At 42.1% G+C, this 19,445-nt stretch overlaps 1 pseudogene; it reads left to right on the top strand.

Moving 5' to 3' along the window:
• The first annotated feature begins 4,599 nt into the window (after nt 1-4,599).
• LOC112829139 (small ribosomal subunit protein uS9-like) lies at nt 4,600-5,128 on the top strand (annotated as a pseudogene).
• The last annotated feature ends 14,317 nt before the right edge of the window (nt 5,129-19,445 follow it).

Raw genomic sequence — 19,445 nt, 5'->3', positions numbered from 1 at the left:
AATATTAATCTCATTTTCCGTCATGAGTGATTTGCTTTTAAGCCAGGTATAACAAATGAGACATAAGGACAAACCTGCTGAAGGACTTCTGAGAAGAATTATGTTTCCATACAGAGGACAGAATCTCAAAAAGTGAAAACCTTTTGTCCCTACTTCATGTTCTTGACTTGAACATGGTTGAGTGAGGTCATTGGGTTTAGGCTTTGGTGACCATCTAAGACCATCTTAAGACCATCTTAAGTGGCAACAAATATGAAACCAAAAAGTCAACGTGAAGACATTGGCAGAATAGAAAACAGAAAAAGCCTGGGTCCTTAATGACATCACTGAACTCTGGACTGACCTCAGACCCACTTACCTCTGTGATTCTTATTGTCCAAGGTTATTAAATGGCTTTATTAGTAAGTTAAGCCACTGTTAGTTGGATTTTTGTCTATTTGCAGCTGAATATTACAATCCTAATACTTCAGTCCTAGCATTTTAGGTCTTCAGTTTGCTTTGGTTCTCTTCTTTTCTCCCTGGATATTCTCTAGTAGAACAATCTCATTAACATCCATGGCTTCAAGTATGTCCTGAACCCTGGTGTCTCCCTGTCTTAGTAGATTTGGGCTGCTATAACAAAAATGTCGAAGTCTGGGTGGCTTAAACAACGGACATTTATTTCTCAAAGTTCTAGAGACTGGGAGGTCCAAGATCAAAGCACTTGCAGATTCAGTGTCTGGTGAAGGCCTGTTTTCTGGTTCATAGATTGGCATCTTTTCACTGTCTTTACAGAAAAGAGAGACAGGAAGCAAGTTTGCTCATGACTCTTACAAGGCACTCGTCCTATTCACGAAGCCTCCATTCTCAGAACCTCATCTAATCCTAATTATCTCCTACCTCCTCATACCATCACAGGGAGGGGTAGAGTTTCAACATATGAATTCTGGAGGGGTACACAAATCTATAACACTCCCATATGTAGTTTCCAGCTAACTTCTGCATGAAATAATGTATTGAGTATTCACTATGTTTCAGGCACTGTTCTAGGTGCTTTATATGTTTTTGTTCATCTTCACAACAATCTTATGTGGAACGTCTTACTATCACCATTTTATAGGTGAGGAACCTGAGCCAGAGATGGTTAACTAACTTGCTCAAAGTTATTATAGGTCAAAGCCATGATTTCAACCTCATGAGTCTGATTCCAAAATCTGAGTTTTTAACCATTATACTCTCCTTTCCACTACTGGAGAACTCAAATGTTAAAAAGTGTTTCTTTTTATAGAGGTTTAATCAGCTTCTTGTTTATTCCACTTTGGTTGGCCATAGTCTGCTTACTCAGAATGTTTCCTGTCACCCTCCTGCCAGCCCCTCAGATAGTATAAGAATCTCTCTTGTCCTCTCTTCTCCTCTCCAATCTAAAGAGTCCTAATTACTAGAACAGTTTCTTATATTATTTTAAAGATTTATTTATTTATTTTAGAGGGAGGGAGAGAGAGAGAGAGGGGAGGGGTGAAGGGAGAGGGAGAGAATCCTCAAGCAGACTCCTTGTTGAGCACTGAGTGTGGAGCCCGACGTGGGGCTTGATCCCAGGACCCTGAGATCATGACCTGAGCCAAAAATCAAGAGTTGGACACTTAACTGACTGAACCACCCAGGTTCCCCGAACAGTTTCTCATATTAAATTGTTTCCAGATCTCTCGCCAACCTGACCATCACCCTTTAATCTAGACACATTCTAGATTGACGTGTCCCTCTTAAAAAGGGATGCTCCTCACTGTACCTCATACTACCCACATGTGGTCTGAAAGATGCAAGGGCCAAGGGGATGATCACATTCCAGAAATCCCAAATAACGACACTTACTAATGACTGACCACCTACTATGTGCCAGACACCATGCTAGGTATTTTGTGTGCACCGAAGCTTTTCAAATTTTCTGCTGAAGTGTCCTGAAGATAGAGAAAGTGAATGTGTATCCCTAAGGAACTAGGAGCATGGACCATGCAGTGGTTGTCTGTTATCTTGAAAGCTCTTTACCATTTTGAGCTTTAAGATGGCAGCAGATTTTTCTTCCTACTCAATAATAGATCCCTGTTTGGCTTAACATAAAAAAAAAATAGGTTGTAAGTGAGTTGCCATTGAGTAAAATAGAAACATTGGGAACATGCCTTGTATTTATGCCATGGCCTCCCATACTTCCAAGTGCACTGCCAAATACTCCTAGGAATTTGCCAGCCTAATCTGAGAAGTGTAACCATACTTTATCTTTATTACTTATGACAACCAGTCAAGGGAAGCATATCTGGGGACAGATCAAGAAAGTGGCTCACATGTAACTTGCCCAAGTTCTCAAAGATAGTAAGCTGAACCTGGCTTTGGATTTAGATCTGCCTAAGTCTTTCTGCTCCACTCTAGAGCAGATGAGGATTCCACTCCTGAACACTTTTAAGACAGACTAATTCACAAATACAAACATTCTTCTATTAGCCCAGCCCAAGCTGATGTGTGGTCCTGCTGGCTAGTGTACACCTTGTATCTTGTTTCCCAGTACCTGATGCAAGGATGCTGGGTAGTGAGAAATTTAGTGTTCGGACCCAAATACTGGATCTGATGTTTATCTCTGCTATCCTTCCTTCTTTCCATGTGTTCTAGCTTGTCTAGGCAGTTTTGAGGTCTAATTTGGTGATCCAAACTGCTTCCTCATCCTCACAATAAGAACTGTGATCCCAGTTTCTCTAGGGAGTCTTCTAGGGGCCCTCTTGGACTGTAGAACTATTAGATATCAGTCCTATTGAGGCACCACGAAAAATGACAAGTGAGTGTGTGTACATGCACATGGGTGTATGCTCGCGTGTGTTTCAAAATTCAAAACTACCTATTTCTAGCTAAGCAGGCTTTGAAACTCACTGCTCATTCTTCTCAACATCAATGATGAAGTGTTCCTCTTGAGAATTCTGAGAATAATGGGTCACAGGAAAGGAAGTGAAATGTAAGAGGCCAGAAGATGGATGGAGTGTAAAACCCAGGTCTGCAAGGCCTATCTGTGCCTTCCCTGAAGCTCAGCAAAGAGAGGAGCTCTTCTGACAGAGATGTGAGGAGACTGCCCTTCTGTGCTCTCCATGGCCCTCTGCAACCCTTCTCCTGTTCAGCGTCTTTCATGATGGCTGTCCTGCCTGCTGTCTTCACCCTCCCTCCACCGCTCCTTTCCTTACCACCAGCAGGGCACCTGGGTCCCTGCCTCTGTTTTGTGATTACTGCTCCTACCCCGCCATGAAAACCCAGAGGATGTAGACATGGCAGCTGGACGTGTTTGTCTTAGACGCAGCTTCTCTGGAGTTCACACTTACCTTTAAACAACTGGGCAAGGTGAGGCCCAGAGAGAAGAAGGGACAGGACAGAATGAGGGGGCATGACAGGCCTGAAATCAGATACAGGCTCCCGTCAGTGACCAAACCAGCGAAACCAGCAAAACTGGTCTGTGTTCTCAAGGCCCAACCAGACTCCTCTCTGCATTTATCCAGAAAGATTCCTTTCTTTTCTGAAAGCAGGGGAAATGGATTTGGAGCAAGAACGGGGTCTGTTGGTAGAGTGGAGAGAGGGCGGGAGGGATAAATGTTTTTCTCCTCAGGGGGAATATATAGAAATAAAGAAAATGGATGCTTCAGCATCTGGAGTAATGCAGTTTTTGTAACCCTGGAACGGTCACAGCAGCCACCCTCGAGGACCAAGAAAGCCCTGGAACCCACTGAGCCCCGCTGCTGGTAATCAGACATAGATCAGACGATAGACCAGGCGCAGGGCAATCCTATAGGCCTGGCCTTCCCACAGTTCCCATTGTCTGCAGCGCTGAGCCTCGGTGGGCCCCTCACCTCTTTGTATCCTTGGCCATACATCAATCTCGCTTGGTCACTGGCCTGGCCCTCCACCACTGTGCATTTTCCACTCTACCATTTTGGCTGCTGCTAGATGTCTGAGGGTCCTGAAGGGTACACCGCTAGTGGACGTCTCCTGGTAAGGACACAGGATGAAGTAGTGGTTTGGCAGGAGACTTGCGAAGTCAAACTTCCTGGTTTCAAAGTCTACTTCACTCTTAGAGCAGCTGCAGAATGCTAGACCAATTCGCTACCCTTTCTGGTCTTCTGCTCTCTCATGTATAAAATGGAGATAGTAACCAAGCCCACTGGGGTTCTGGTGAGGACCAAATAAAACAATGCGCGTTAAGTCTGCTGGTACATAGCAAGCACTCAGGACACAGTTAGCCGTTGGGGATGTGTTATTAACGAATCATTTGCTTTTCCTGGGGTAGTGTAATGTGGAAATGGGAAATATATTTAGGCCCATGTGGTTTGGCATATGATGGAACAGAAAAACACTGGAAACACCAGAAAGCTGTTGTGTCATTGTCCCACTCTTTTGCCTTGGGAAAAAATCTTTCTCTTCTCAGGTCTTGGTTTTCCCATCTGTAAAAGGAGAGCTCCCCCAGTGTCAGCCCTTCTGTGACTTACATTTTACTGCCTCAGTTTTCAGTAACCCAGCTAGCCACCAGGAATGAGGTTGGAGGATTAGGTAGCTATGCTTGCTGCTCAGTGTTAAGAGCTCTGAACCCTGGCGCGGTGAGGAGTTCTTACGTTCGCAGCCATGCGGTGCAAGGGTCCTCTGCAGTCCGTGCAGGTCTTCGGACGCAAGAAAGACGGCCACAGCCGTGACGCACTGCAAACGCGGCAACGGCCTCATCAAGGTGAATGGGCAGCCCCTGGAGATGATCGAGCCTCGCACGCTGCAATATAAGCTACTGGAACCTGTTCTGCTTCTGGGCAAGGAGCGATTTGCCGGGGTGGACGTCCGAGTCCGAGTGAAGGGTGGTGGTCACGTGGCCCAGATTTATGCAATCCGCCAGTCCATCTCCAAAGCCCTGGTGGCCTATTACCAGAAATATGTGGATGAGGCTTCCAAGAAGGAGATCAAAGACATCCTCATCCAATATGACCGGACCCTACTGGTAGCTGATCCCCGGCGCTGCGAATCCAAAAAGTTTGGCGGTCCTGGTGCCCGTGCTCGCTACCAGAAATCCTACCGATAAGCCTATCGTGAGGATGAGGGTTCATCTTTATAATAAACAATTGTCACGGGAAAAAAAAAAAAAGAGCTCTGAACCTTTCTTGGTTTCTCTCCCGATCCAACATGGATGGTGGGGGAGGGGACTAGGGAGAGCCTATGTTTGAGGCAAGGGAGACATAAGAACATTCAATTCAAGAACAAACATTTTGGGGCAAAAAAAAAAATGTGTGTGTGTGTGTGTGTGCATGTATATTAAATTAGAAGTCCAACAGAGAGACGGGAGGCGGAAATGGCTTTATGCTCATGATCAGAAAGTTAAGTGTCACAGAGTTATGACTAATTCACAGGTACTGTAAGCACCCGAGGTGAGCTTCAGGAAATGCATTGACATATGTGCTATTTTTACTCTCCCCTCTCTCTCCTTGCTGGCCAGAGTGTCACGTGAGCCCTGCTCATGGGCAGGTGGGGAGTCTCCTTAAGGTACTGAACGTGCTGATGTCACTTATTGGTCTATTCACTCCATGAAAAGAGAGGTGGAGGAGGCAAGACCAGACGGGGACTGATGGGATGGAAAATGCACTCAGAAAAACATCATGCTTTGTCATTAAATCCAGGTTCCAAAAGCCTAGGCTCTCAATTGTCATCTCAGTTTTGTTGGGCATCCTTTCTGTCAGGGGATCTGGCCAGCTTGTTTCCTTTCTCTGCCATCTGAGGTATCCCAGGTGTCTCCACATGCAAGAGGGCCATTAAAGATGGCCCTTCTAGCCACCGAGAAGCGGAGGAACCCAAGATACACAGGGGGCCGCTATGGCACCGTACACTAGGCTCATTGATTTACATGTTTTCTCTCAGTAACCTTCACCACATCCTATGAGATGGGGGTTGTAGTCCCCATCGTACAGTTCAGGAAACTAAGGTTCAGAGCGATTAAGGAGATTGCTAAAGTTTAGGCTGCTAATGAGTGGCAAACCTGGTATTTGGACCGAGATTCATCTGATTCTAGAGTCTTTGCTCTTTCTAGAAAACCACACTTCCAGGTCAGCATTGTATTCTCAGCCACGAATCAGGGGACAGATGGCCTTTCAGTCAGTTCCCACATCTCTTCATTCATTACTTGTATTCCAGCTCTCTTGTTACCTTTGGTCTATGTTGGAGGTCATTACCGAAAAGACTATTCAGGGAGACTATATTGAGCATGTGTCATGCGACACTATGCCAGGCCCTAACAGGCTAAGCTTAAGTTTCAAAGGTAATTCAAAGGCAAAGGAAGAATATTAGTTAGTAAATATTACATAAAGTGTGAAAGAAACATGCCCAAGGTGAAGTATTCTGTTTTACAATGCAAATTGTTAGAGTAGGAATATATATAGATATAGGTATTAATATGTATATTGATATATATGTATCACAACTCCTCCTCCTAAGCCCAAGACAGACTTCCCTTTCTGGTAGCCTGAATACAACCTCAAAATTCTTCTCAGGTCTTCCTCAGGGAAAGGTCAGCAATCAATCTGGAATCTCTTTGTCATCTCTGTGTTGCAGGGAAGCTATTTATTGTGGCTTGAAGAAGCAACAAAGTTTCCTTGGAATTGGTGATATTTGAGAAGGAGAATGAGAAATGAACAGTATTTTAGTGGGTAAGGAATGCTCATCCTAAAGCAAGAACATGAGCAAAGTTATGGAAGCCAAAAGGATAGAAGAGATTTAGGAATGATGAATAATCTGGCGTGTGTGTGTGTGTGTGTGTGTGTGTGTGTGTGTGTGTGTGTGTGTTGGTGGGAATGGAAATGAGTCCTTGGAAAGAAAGACTAGGAAGTTATGTTGGAGTAGATTATAGAGGGCTTTGAAAAATCATATGAAGACACAGGCACACCTGGTTTTACTGCACTGCTCATTATTGTGTGGCACAGATACCGTGTTTTTTACAAATTGAAGGTTTGCGGCAACCCTGCAGAGAGCAAGTCTATCGTTGCTATTTTTCCAACAGCATCTGCTCACTTCCTGTTTCTGTGTCACATTTTGGTAATTCTCACATTATTTCAAACTTTTGCCTTATCGCTGTATTTATTACGGCAATCTGTGATCGGTGATCTTCGTTGTTACTATTATAATTGTTTTGGGGTGCCACAAACCACAGCCATATAAGAGAGCAAACTTAGTGGATACATGTATGTGTTCAGACTGCTCCACCAACTGGCTGTTCCCCCATCTTGCTCCCTCTGCTCAGGCCTCCCTGTTCCCTGAGATACAACAATACTGAAATTAGGACAATTAATAACCCTACAATGGTTCCAAAGCGTTCCGTGAAGGAGTCAATCGATGCAGCAAACTTCACTGTTGTCGTATTTTAAGGAATGGCCACCTTTAGTAACCAGCACCCTGATCAGTCAGCAGCCATCAACACTGAGGCAAGACCCTCCACTGGCAAAAAGATTACAACTCGCAGAAAGCTCAAATGATGGTTAGCGTTTTTTAGCAATAAAGTATTTTTTAATTTTTTTATTATGTTATGTTAATCACCATACATTACATCATTAGTTTTTGATAATAAAGTATTTTTTTTAATAACGTGTGTGCATTGTTTTAGACATAACACTATTGCATACTTAATGGACTGCAGGACGGTATAAACATAACTTTTATATGCACTGGGAAACCAAAAAAATTCATTTGACTCTCTTTATTATAATGTTCGCTTTATTGCAGTGGTCTGGACCCAAGCCCGCAGTATCAGTGAAGTATGGTTGTGTCTGCACTTTGTTTCATAAACCACAGGTATAATGTTCAGGTGGGTTTTAGAATAACACTTCTGGCAGGGGGGCTGTGGAGAAGGAAGGTGAGAGGGATGGGGTGACTCCTTTAGACTGGAGAGCTGGGGAAAAGTCACTGTGGGTGGGCTAGTTGAGCTGAAATCTGAATGACCTGAAGGAACCAGCCCTACAAAGACCTGGGGCGTGAGGGGCCCTAACATGGGCATGTGCTTGCAGGGTTTCTGGACCATAAAGGAGCCAGCGTGGCTTCAGCTTTGCCAAGTGAAAGGAAGGCAGTGTAGATAAGGCTGGAGGAGTCAGAGGGATCTAGTTATTCTAAGCCACTTAGGAGTTTCAAGCAAGGAGGTGCCTTTATTGCTTTACATTTTAAAAAGGTCACTTTGGCTGCTAGTTCGGAAAGCAGTTAGGAGGCTATTTTAATAGTCCAGGCTGGAGCTGATGGTGGCTTAATCTAACAAGGGAGCCAAGGAAATGATGGGAAGCATACAGATTCAGGTTATATGCTGGAAGTAGAAGTGATTGGAATGGCTCAAGATTAAATATGGGGAGTGGGAAGGAAAAAAGAGGAATCATTTATAAGATTTGGGGTTGAGAAACTGGATGGATGAAAAGAAGGGTAAAAAAGAAAACATGGGATGGCATAATTATTATTTGTATATTCTGCTTTTTCTGGGAGGGACGTAACACTTAATACGGTGGGAGAAGTACCATGTAACAATCCTGCTTTACAGTGGGACTCTATGGTCTACTCAGAGCTCAGTAAGTACTGCATCCAAGGGCACAGGAAATGCTCAGAAAATAAGAATAACCTTATTCCATTCTCAGACAATGCTAAGGGAGAGTACATGGATTTCAGCATTTCTGGAAAGCTATTTGGCAAACTGTATCAAGAGCCATAAAAATGTTCACACTCCATTGGCTAAGAAATTCCAATTCTAGGAATAGATCCTAAGGCAATGCTCAGAGAAAAACATAATGGTTATGAACATATGTTAATGTCAACATTACTTACAATATGATAACAAATGGAAACATCCTAAATGCCTGATAATAGATGATTGCTTAAAAATATGATACATTCATATAATGTTATTTTAGACAACCATTACAAAGATAAAACTCCAGTGGAATAATTAATGACTTGAGAAAAATACAAAAGTGAAGCACAAAAGGATAACACAAGCATTCTACAAGCAAGCATACAGACAGTAATGGGGAGAAAATGCATCATCCAAGCAGCTGGTATTAAAATTTCTCTGGGTTAATCATTTGCAAACATTTGGAAATTGTGCTTTGATAAGTTGTTTACATGGGTGTAAGACCTCCAAGGGTGTATTCGAGTAATAAAGGATAATCCTTAAACTTTCCTGCTTTCTAAAGAAGTGCATCCTATTGATTGTAGGTGTTTTGCTTTGCTGAGCAGGGACTATGTAAGTCCATGGGTAGAAGAGTCTTGTTTTGCACAAGTGAGGTAGGACAGTTAGGGAGTCAGGAAAAGTGTAGGAAAAGAGGGAGAAAGGACAGAGAAGGGACACCCAGAGGTCAGGGTGGGACAGCACACGGATAAAGGGGCTCTGGCAAGATGTCTAAGCGGTATCGGCAGGTTGTTTGCTGTAGGCTTTTCATTGTACATCCTCTCTTGCACGTCCCGTAGGATGTCTTCAGTAAATTAACAGTTTTTCACTAGTTAGAGTGGACATCTGTTGTTTATGTCTATCCAGAATCTCTTTCATCTTCTGTTAACAACACCCTGGTTTTTCTCTGGGGAGCCACCTATGTCTCCCTCCTCATCCATGTAGTTTGGATGTTATTGACCTGGCCACCCCCACCCCCCAATCCAGGCCAGTGAGAGCTTCACACATCCTTTCCTCCCAAGATGATGGGTTCAGGGATGGGCATGTGACCCCAAGGAAAGGAACTGGGGATTTCTCCTTGGGACTGTTGAAAGAATGAAATGCTCTCTCTCTCTCCCTGGAGTTTTGAAGGGAAAGTGAGCTTAACAGAGAGGATTGTGAGGGTACCTACCTGAAACATTTGTTGCCTCTCCTGCTACCACAAGGGAAGAGCCTGCCGATGCGTGGAGCTAACCTAGAGGAAGTCAAAGCTGAGACAGACTGAAACTGGGTTGCTGCATACCAGATGCTGGAGTTATTGCTGAACCTGTTTTCGCAGAGTGCGTGTGTGCGCGTGCGCATGCACGCCTGTGCGCACGTGTACGCGTGTGTGTAGGGGGAAGGGGTCTTAAAAACATATTATGACACCTTTCATATTTTAAAAAATGTACAGAATTTGTATAACAAAAACCTGGGACTCATCCAACTTCAGAAATAAAACATGACCGTCATGGCTAAAGCGTTTTTTCTGCTTCTTCCTGATCACTGCCCTGTTTCTCCCTTTTAAACATGGGGTTTATTTCTCCCAGTCTTTCCTTTTCCTTCTTTTAGATATATATGTATTCATGAACTATGTTTGTATGTGTCCTTAAACAATTAGATAAACACAAATAGTATTACAGTCCATGCATTCTTTTGCAACTTGCTTGGTTTTACTCCAGGCATTTGTGAAATGCTCTATGTTCTAATGTATAGTTTTAGTTGACTCATTTTCTTTGCTGCATTTCGCTATACGGTTACACCTCCGTTTATTTATCTGTTCTCCTTCAGATGGACATTTAGGTGGTTACTCTGAAATTTTCTATGATAAATTTGTTTTTCTGCCTAAGCCAGTTTGAACTGAGTTGTCTGTTACTTGAAAGGGTTCTGACGAACACACAAAAAGCTTTTGTGTAAGCTATTGCAAGCTCAAACAGAGGAAGAGAGAACAGCTGATGTCTGAGTTACAATTACGCATCTTGAAAAAAGAACCGGAATGAAATATGCTGAAATGCTTCTGGTGACACTGTGGGCCATCTTTTCAAATTTGTTTTAATCTTTCCTGTTTTCCACAACAAATACGTATTATTATTATTATTATCAGGATTTTAAAAAAATCTAATACAAAAAAAGATTAGGAGACAGTTGTTGCGAAGCGACTTCTCCAGGGTAAAAATGGCACAAATTCATTAGTAGAATGCAAGAAAGATGGGATTTATGACATATACTCCAGAGCAAACAACATGAATATACCACTTAGATATTTCTCTGAAGAACACTTTCCACTCTGCCACTCGACTCCCTGGGGCAGGAAAGTTCTTATTAATCAAAAGGGTCTAGGCCTTGGAAATGGGGTCTTCTTGATACTTAGAGGAGTCTTCTCTGTTTTGCCTGCTCGTGTGTTTCATTGGAATCTGTAGCAGAGGCGACCAGGTAGGAGTGGCAAACTGATGTTCCTTGTTTTTCCCTTTCTCCTTCAGAGTCTCAGGGCTCCCCTCTTAGAAATGGATAACTTCTGAGCCCCCAGCTGGAATCCAGCCCTGTGAGTCACCCTACTTAATAGCGCTAGAGCAAGGAAAAAATAACAACGAAATACTATCAGTCTCTATATAGGGTGCCTTGGAAGATGGTGCTGGAATGGAAGAGGCGATGAGAAATTGTTCCCCAAATTAGGGCTAACGCAGTTCAGATTTAGAATCTGCTAGCAAGAAAGGGCCTTAAAAGTGATTAATCCAACCCCCTCACTTTACCGATTTGAGAAGTGACTCAAAGAGAATCAAGGTGATTTGTGCAAGGTCATATACCTAATTCATGGTAAGGCTTGGATCTGTTTGTGTCTAGATTTTTTTACTCCATTATCTTCCCTGAAGAACAGCAGTGAAACTATTGCTTTTGCTATCAGCTGTGCTGAAATCATCAGAATTCACTTTAAACGATTCTAGTTTGCCTTCCCTTTCTGGTAGCAGAATAACCTTGTAGGTCTCTGTAACAAGAACAACAGGTGCCAATCTGGACCTGCAGCAACCTTGGGTTGGCAGGAAGGTAGATGGTAAGAACACCAACTGGGATTTTTAGCACAAGAGTGTAACGGTTAGAATCTGTGGATTGATATTTAGTAACTTTAATATCAAACTCCTTTTTTTTTTAAAGATTTTATTTATTTATTTGAGAGAGAGAGAATGAAAGATAGAGAGCACAAGAGGGAAGAGGGTCAGAGGGAGAAGCAGACTCCCTGCTGAGCTGGGAGCCCGATGCGGGACTCGATCCCGGGACTCCAGGATCATGACCTGAGCCAAGGCAGTCGCTTAACCAACTGAGCCACCCAGGCGCCCTTTAATATCAAACTCCTTAAAACAAGAATATAATTATGACTACAAAAATAAAATTAAAAAAGCAGACTCTGGAAATTTTGTGTTGTGGGAGCTTTTTTCTCTCATAGGTGGCAAAAAATAAGGCACACATCAGGGAGTTAGTGAGAAACATTGCTAACTGACGACAGAACATTTACAAGCTGGGTCCTAGGGCTATTTCACGTTTAGCTCATCTCCTAAATTGCTGCATCCTTGGGCAAGGAGCATTGACAGTGAAAAGGATAACTCTGAGTCCTGGGGAATGCTCAATCATCTGAGCTTCTAAGACTCAATCAGGGCAGCTACATATTGTTGTTAAGGTAGAAGGCAAAACTCAAACATTTTTGTTAAAAGTGTAAACATTTTAGGGGCTCCTGGGTGGCTCAGTCGATTAAGTGTCTGACTCTCAATTTCAGCTCAGGTCATGGTCTCAGGGTTATGGGATTGAGCCCTGTGTTGGGCTCCACGCTCAGCGGGGCGTCTGCTTGAGATGCTCTGTCTCCTTTTCCTTCTGTTTCCCCCCCCACACACACTCACACGTGCTCTCTCTCTCTCTAAAGTAAATAAATCTTACACAAAAAAGTTTAAACATTTTTTTAAAACAAAAATGTGTTTGGAATTTCCGCTAAGGTTACCAGACTATAAAATTAACTAGATGCCCCATTACTTTTCCTGATCCTTTTAGGTAATGTGTGTCCTCCTATACAGAAAATGGCAAAGGTCAAAATCATACAAATAGGTGAAAAAGAGGGGCAGCTTTAGATGTTATGACAACTACATTTGGAAGAATGGATCTGTATAGATAGAAATTATCTAATAAGAAAATGCACTCACCATCCCACACCATTTTCTCAGAAGCATAAATGTTCATTTATCCATTTAGGCAAAATTTTAAACGAGTCACTGAGAACATAAACTAGGCAGAGAGAAGGGCTAGGATTGTCAAGCAGAAGCAAGAACAAGTATTTAGACTGTAAAATGGAGATGGATTACTTCAGAAGTGCATTCAGTAGGAACAGGGGAATGATTCGACCGTGAGCAGGGGCCTGGGGTATCCATAGGCCCCGGACAGGGTAAGTCAGTAGTGATGAAGTGATAAAGGACAAAAATGGGAAAAAGAATGAGTGATTTAGGAAAAACTTGATTCTTTAAAAGTGTTTTTGTAATAACACCAAAAAGTTAACCTGTACCTTTAAAAAAGATTTTTTTGTGTGTGCTTGTAAATAGCTCTGAACTCAACATCTGTTCAACAAGCATTTATTGAGCATCTATCACGTTCTAAGGTATCAAAGAGACAGCAAATATTTTTCATCTTCAGTGCCAACTCTGAGAGATTCGAAGTGGCTACCCGGGGTATTTGGTTAAGGAGGATTTTAAAGCTGGGTATGGGTTCAGCTGGAAGGAGTGTTTTGATCAATTAGCAATGCTGCCAGAGGTATAGAAGTAGGGAACAGCCACATGAGTGCGGGAGTTGTGATATTCCTGGGCTAAGCACCACCGAATCACCAAAGATGTGAGAGATCATCCAGCCACAAAGCCCTTCTGATCTGTCTTTCCCCAGTGATAAAAAAATGATAATCCCTACATTTAGGGAGCTCATAGTTTCATGAGGAAGGCAAGACACATATAGAAATAATGCTAATACAATGTGTTCTATGCTCTGGTAGAATATGTTCAAAATATCATGAGAAATGTGGAGCTGGAAGCAATTAATTTTTCTGGGAGAATTGAGGAGGATATTACAGAGTTAGGGATATTTGACCTGGGTCTTGAAGGATAAATAGGAGTTCACCACATAGAAAATAAGGAGGGCATTCTTAGTACTGGCAATAGCATGTATAGGACACAGACACACGGAAAAGCCTGGCACGCTTGGAGATCAATGAGTGGATTAGTGGGCTAATGTATATAATGGATCAGGAAATGAAAATGCAGAGGTCATTTGAGCCCAGTTGATGAAGGACCTTATTATTAACTTTAGACTTTTTATTCTAAGTAATGGGGATCCTTTGAACGTATTTAACCAATTCTGCTTTTGAAAGTTTGTCTCTGCAGCAATGTGGAGGGTAAGCTGAAGCTGGAAGAGAAAACCTATAAGACAAGAGAAGGAAGTCACATAAAATAATACATCATACAAAACACATAAAATAATGTGTCCTACATATTAAAAAATGTATCTGCTTTGGCTAGATAAATGTCAACAGATTAGGTTTAAGAATAATGAAAAAAACACTAACATTAATTGTTACTATATGTCAGCAATTGCACAAAATACTTATCATGTATTAATTCATTTAAAAAACATTTAGTGAGTAGCTAATTGTGTGCCTGGCCCTGTTCTAGGCACTGAATAAAGTGGAGTAAATCTTACCTTTCATGAAACATACATCCTGGAAAAAGGGATAGATTACAAAATAATGGATGCATGATTTGTCAAGGAATGACATGGGCTTTGAAGAAGTAGGAAAGATAAAGAAGTTATAGTGGGATTGTTACTTTAAAGGGCAGTAGAGAAGACAAATCTTGATAAAGCAGACCTTGAAAAAGCCATGCAGATATTCAAGAGAAGATTACTCAAGGCGGAAGGAATGGTAAATGGAAAGCTTTGAAGTGGAAGTGTGCTGGGTGTCCTGGAGCATTAGGAGAAGGCCAGTGAGGCAGGGCCAGGAGGAAGAGGAAGCTGAGTTAAGATCTGACAGGTGGTAGAGGGCCACGTTTTATGGAGCCTTTAGAGCATGACAAGGACACACATGATCTCATTTATTGCTCAAAACCACCGTAGGAACAGTCCTAGCATTATTCTCAATTTAAAGAAGAAGAAATAGAGAAGTTCTTGTCCCAGGACACATGGCTATATAATAAATGATATAAATGATATAAATAAATGATAGATCCAATTTAAGATACAGGTTAGTTTGACCCCAGAGCCTGTGCTTGAAACCACTGCTTCCCATGGATGCCCCCTTTTCCACATAAAACCACCTTCCACATTAATTGCCACATCCATCACTTTTTAAAATTTTGCCCATATTTCTTTACTCTCTTCTGAGCTTCTTGGTGAATCCCCCTCCCCATCACTCCAGCCAGCTGTGCTCCCCTGCCCTCCGAGATCTGAGTATTGAACGATGACCAGTCTCACACACTTGTCTTTCAAGATCTAGTTTAGTGGCCATTTGTAGACATATCTTCAACATCTCTAACCCAAATCATCAGTGATTATAACTTCCTGGAAGACAGAAAACATTTTTTAGCAAATGTGGCATAGGGAAAGAACTTTGGACTTTGTAATCCAGAGATCTGAACTTCCCATCTGATCTGTATTATTCTTAACTGTGGCTCTATGTAAGTCACTTAATTTCTCAGAGCCCCATTTTTCTTATCTGAAGTGCTGCTGTGAGGGTCGAAGTGGTTACTGATGCAACTCATTAGTCCTCTCTGCCAAACCAGCCCCCCTACAGTGTTCTCTGTACCCCATTCTGTTGCTCATGACCAGACCCAGGAAACCTTCTTGACAACTACCTTTCTCCCCACTTCCACATCTAATCAGTCTCAAAGCTCCTTCAATTCCACTTCTTAATTATTTTTCAAAACTAGCCGTTTCTTTCCATCACACTCTAGTACCATTTTCAAGGTACTATCATCTCTCATGTGGAATATTCTACGAGTCTATTAACTGGTCATTCCCTTTTTTCCACCTCTGATCCATTCTGCTTGCAATAGTCAGAATGATCTTTCTGAAATGCAAAATTGAGCAGGTCATTGATCTTCCAAACCTTCCAGTGATTTCTGGTTGCTCCAATTTTTAACGTTCAAAGGCTCTCTTCCTTAACCTAATACATGTACTTTCATCTCATGCTACTCTTTCCCTCACTGTTATAGATCAAATGTTTGTGTCTCTCCCCTCCAAAGTCATGTGTTGAAACCTAATCTCCAATGTGATTGTTCCTGGAGGTGGAGCCTTTGGGAGATGAATAGATCATGAAGCCAGAGCCCTCACAAATAGGATCAGTTTCCTTATAAAAGGACATTTATTTACTTGAGAGAGACAGAGTGAGCAGGAGAAGGAGCAGGGGGAGAGGGAGAGAGAGAGAATCCTCAAGCAGACTCCACGCTGAGCAGGGAGCCCAACTACGTGGGGCTCAATTCCAGGACTCTGAGATCATGACCTGAGCCAAAATCAAGAGTTGGCTGCTTAGCCGACTGAGCCATCCAGGAGTCCCATGATGTATTTTTTTTTTTAATGGCAAACAACATTTAGTACAACTATTTTTTATTTATTTTTATTTTTATCTCTCTATATATTTATTTATTTTTATTAACATATATTATTTGTTCCAGGGGTACAGGTATTTTTTAAAGTTACAGTCTACCCTTGATTCACATGGAAATTAAATTTCTAAGAAAAATATTTCTTGCAAATTAAAAGAGTTAGTGTACATCTCAAGTGGGATCAGATTTTAGGCTCAGATATGATCTCTCTCACACACACACACACACACACACATGCACGCAGAGGTTTCTTTCTCACCTATGTGAATCATAAGTGGGACACTAGAAAATCATGTGAAGCATGAACAGTATTTATTAGTCAGGACTGTCCTGCACATTTCAGGGTAGCTAACATCCCTGACTTTTGTCTAATAAACACCACTATCACTCTCTCAAGTCATTGCAACAACCAAAAATGTCCCCATAACTTCCTAAAACATTACCTAAAGATAGAGGCACAGGACTGCCTCTATTGAGAATTATTGATATAAAGCATTATTTCTGTATCACGCAAATTTCTTTTCTGCATAAAGTGGGAGATTTAAACGACCTTGTGAATGAATGAGATATGAAAAGGGAAGATTTTGATGAGGCAGCTGATTTCTGTGGTGCTGGCACAACGAATAGACTTCTTTGCTAAGTCCGATTCTCAGGATTGGGCTGGTCAGCTGCCATCTTTTACCGGGTGTAACATAGGTAGAAATGTTCATTTTCTCATATTCTGCAAACATTAGTTAAACGTCCCTTAGCTGCCAGGACTATAGTAAGGCTGCAGGATCCAAAGAGAAATATAACATATTCCCCATAAGGCAGTTACCCCAGAAAGGGACAAAGTATTGAAAAAGAAATGGAATGTATTCAGCAGTCTGGCAGTTAGCAGAGCTCATAAAAAATGACTTTTCCTTAAAAACCATTTTACAGTGTTGTGCTTTTATTAAAAATCTTAGTTTTTCTCCTGAGAGAATCATTCTGCTGGAGTAACAAGCAGAAACAAAGCAGAGTGGGTGACATCCAAGAAAATGACTTTGGAGCCATAATGTACATATCCTACACAATAAACACTGTCACTTCATGTAAACTGGTGAGAGTGGGGTAAGAAACTTGCTATTATGGAAATTGCTCTAACACTTCTCAGTTCTACAGATGTAGTCTCAAAAAAAAAAAAAAAATCACAACCGTATCGAAAAGGAAACAGATTGCTGGATTCAGCAGGAAGGTTGACAGGCAGTGAACATTTCTGTTAAAAAAACATTCCCACCAAACTCTTTTCACCTCTGGGTTTGATGTTTTCTCCCAACCAGGGGACACTGCTAAGGGATATGGTGACTGAGCAACAGTGTGGCTCTGTCACAGCAGCCTGTATAAATCCAATGGCTGAGATCAAGAGCTATCACTCACTCATTCACCCCACAAATGAGCTACCATTTACCATGAGCTACCATGGTAACATCTACCATGAGCCAGGCACTGTGGAGGTGCTACGTTACGATAGTAAACAGGCAGGTGGTGTTCTGCTCACAGGGAGTTCTGGGACACAAAATAAGTACATAAATAGGTCAGTATCAATGCTATATCTATAGTGATCAGTACTAAGAAAGCAAAGTAATGTAGGGTGGGTGCTTGGGAATGGGGATCGGGAGCTCTGTGTCTGGGGTGGTCAGGAAACATTTCCTCTGAATTGCTAGGGGTCATTTCTGTCTGAGGTGATCACCTAGGAACTGAGATCTAAATGATGACAACAGCATTCACATAACCAAGTGCCCTCATTTCCAAGTTTTTGGGTTCAGAGAAGTGGGTCTTTTAATTCTGGGTCCCTCGATTCCTAATAGAATTGGAAAGCATGCAGGAGAGAACTGTTTCTTCCTTAACTCAATAGGTACATCCTAGACTCCTGAGAGACAACATAATGTAGTGTGAAAAACTCAGGACTGGAAAATTGGAAGTCTGGGTTTTAGTTTAGATATCCACTGACAATGGGCTGAGGGACCTTAAGCAAGTCCTCCATGCTGTTGGCTGTGCTCACCTGTAGAATGAAGACAGGCTGTAAACTCCCAGAAGGGAAGGCAGAATGTTTGCATGGCTCACTGCTCCCAGTACTCGGTGCCTAGCAATGGTGAATGCCGGCTGAAAGCTAAAATTGTTGCATTGATTATTAGCGACTAGATAAGATTCCTTTCCACCTTAATAATAATGTAGTACTTGAGCTCAATCTTTTTACAACAACAAACCAAAAATCCATTTCTGACTCTGCTACAACTGGGACTACTACACACGGGCTAGTTCTTTCCCGTTTCTGGGCCTCATTTCTCCTTATCCATAAAGTGAAGAAGTGTATCTCAACAATTCATCCTGGCTCTAGAATTATGGATTTTTAATTAAATTTTACAAATAAAATTGTATTTCAAATACACTAGGGGGACCCCGTGGTGAATTTTAAAATAATCATGTTGTGGAACTCTTTCCAAAGCGCAAGGTATCATTTCTTTTTTTAAGATTTTATTTATTTATTTGACAGAGAGAGATAGTGAGAGCAGGAACACAAGCAGGGGGAGTGGGAGAGGGAGAAGCAAGCTTCCTGCTGAGCAGAGAGCCTGATGCGGGGCTCGACCCCAGCACCCTGGGATCATGACTTGAGCCAAAGGCAGACATTAACGACTGAGCCACCCAGGCGCCCCACAAGGTATCATTTTTGATGCTAGTCTTCCAGGTTGGATCTTACTGCATGAGAATGGGCTTTCTTAGCAGGAGGTATACCAGTTTTAAAACTATTTAAACCCACATTCCTTGCTTCCATTGAGTTGTCAGGGTCATTTCTGGGCTCCCTTACAACACTCCAGGCTGTTAGGGACAAGTGTGAGCACAGGAACCAGACACTTTCCTGGAAGCTACATACTGCTTTGGGAATGAATGTTCCCAACCCTTCCTCCCTTCCTCCCTTCCATCTTTCCTTCTTTCCTTCCTTCCTTCCTTCCTATCCTCCTTCCGTCCTTCTTTCTTCCTTTCCTTTCCTTTCCTTTCCTTTCCTTTCCTTTCCTTTCCTTTCTTCCTTCCTTTCCTTTCCTTCCTTCCTGTTGGGAATCTTGGCGACATTATCAATAAATCATTTCCATGTGGGGAAGATCCAGAAAGTATGTCCTTTC

This window comes from Callorhinus ursinus, unplaced genomic scaffold (assembly GCF_003265705.2).
Source record: "Callorhinus ursinus isolate GAN/ISIS: 27379988/994484 unplaced genomic scaffold, GSC_fseal_2.0 scaffold21, whole genome shotgun sequence".
NCBI classification, from domain to species: Eukaryota; Metazoa; Chordata; class Mammalia; order Carnivora; family Otariidae; genus Callorhinus; species Callorhinus ursinus.
The sequence above is the reverse complement of the archived record's forward strand: the minus strand, read 5'-3'. Positions and strand labels throughout refer to the sequence as shown.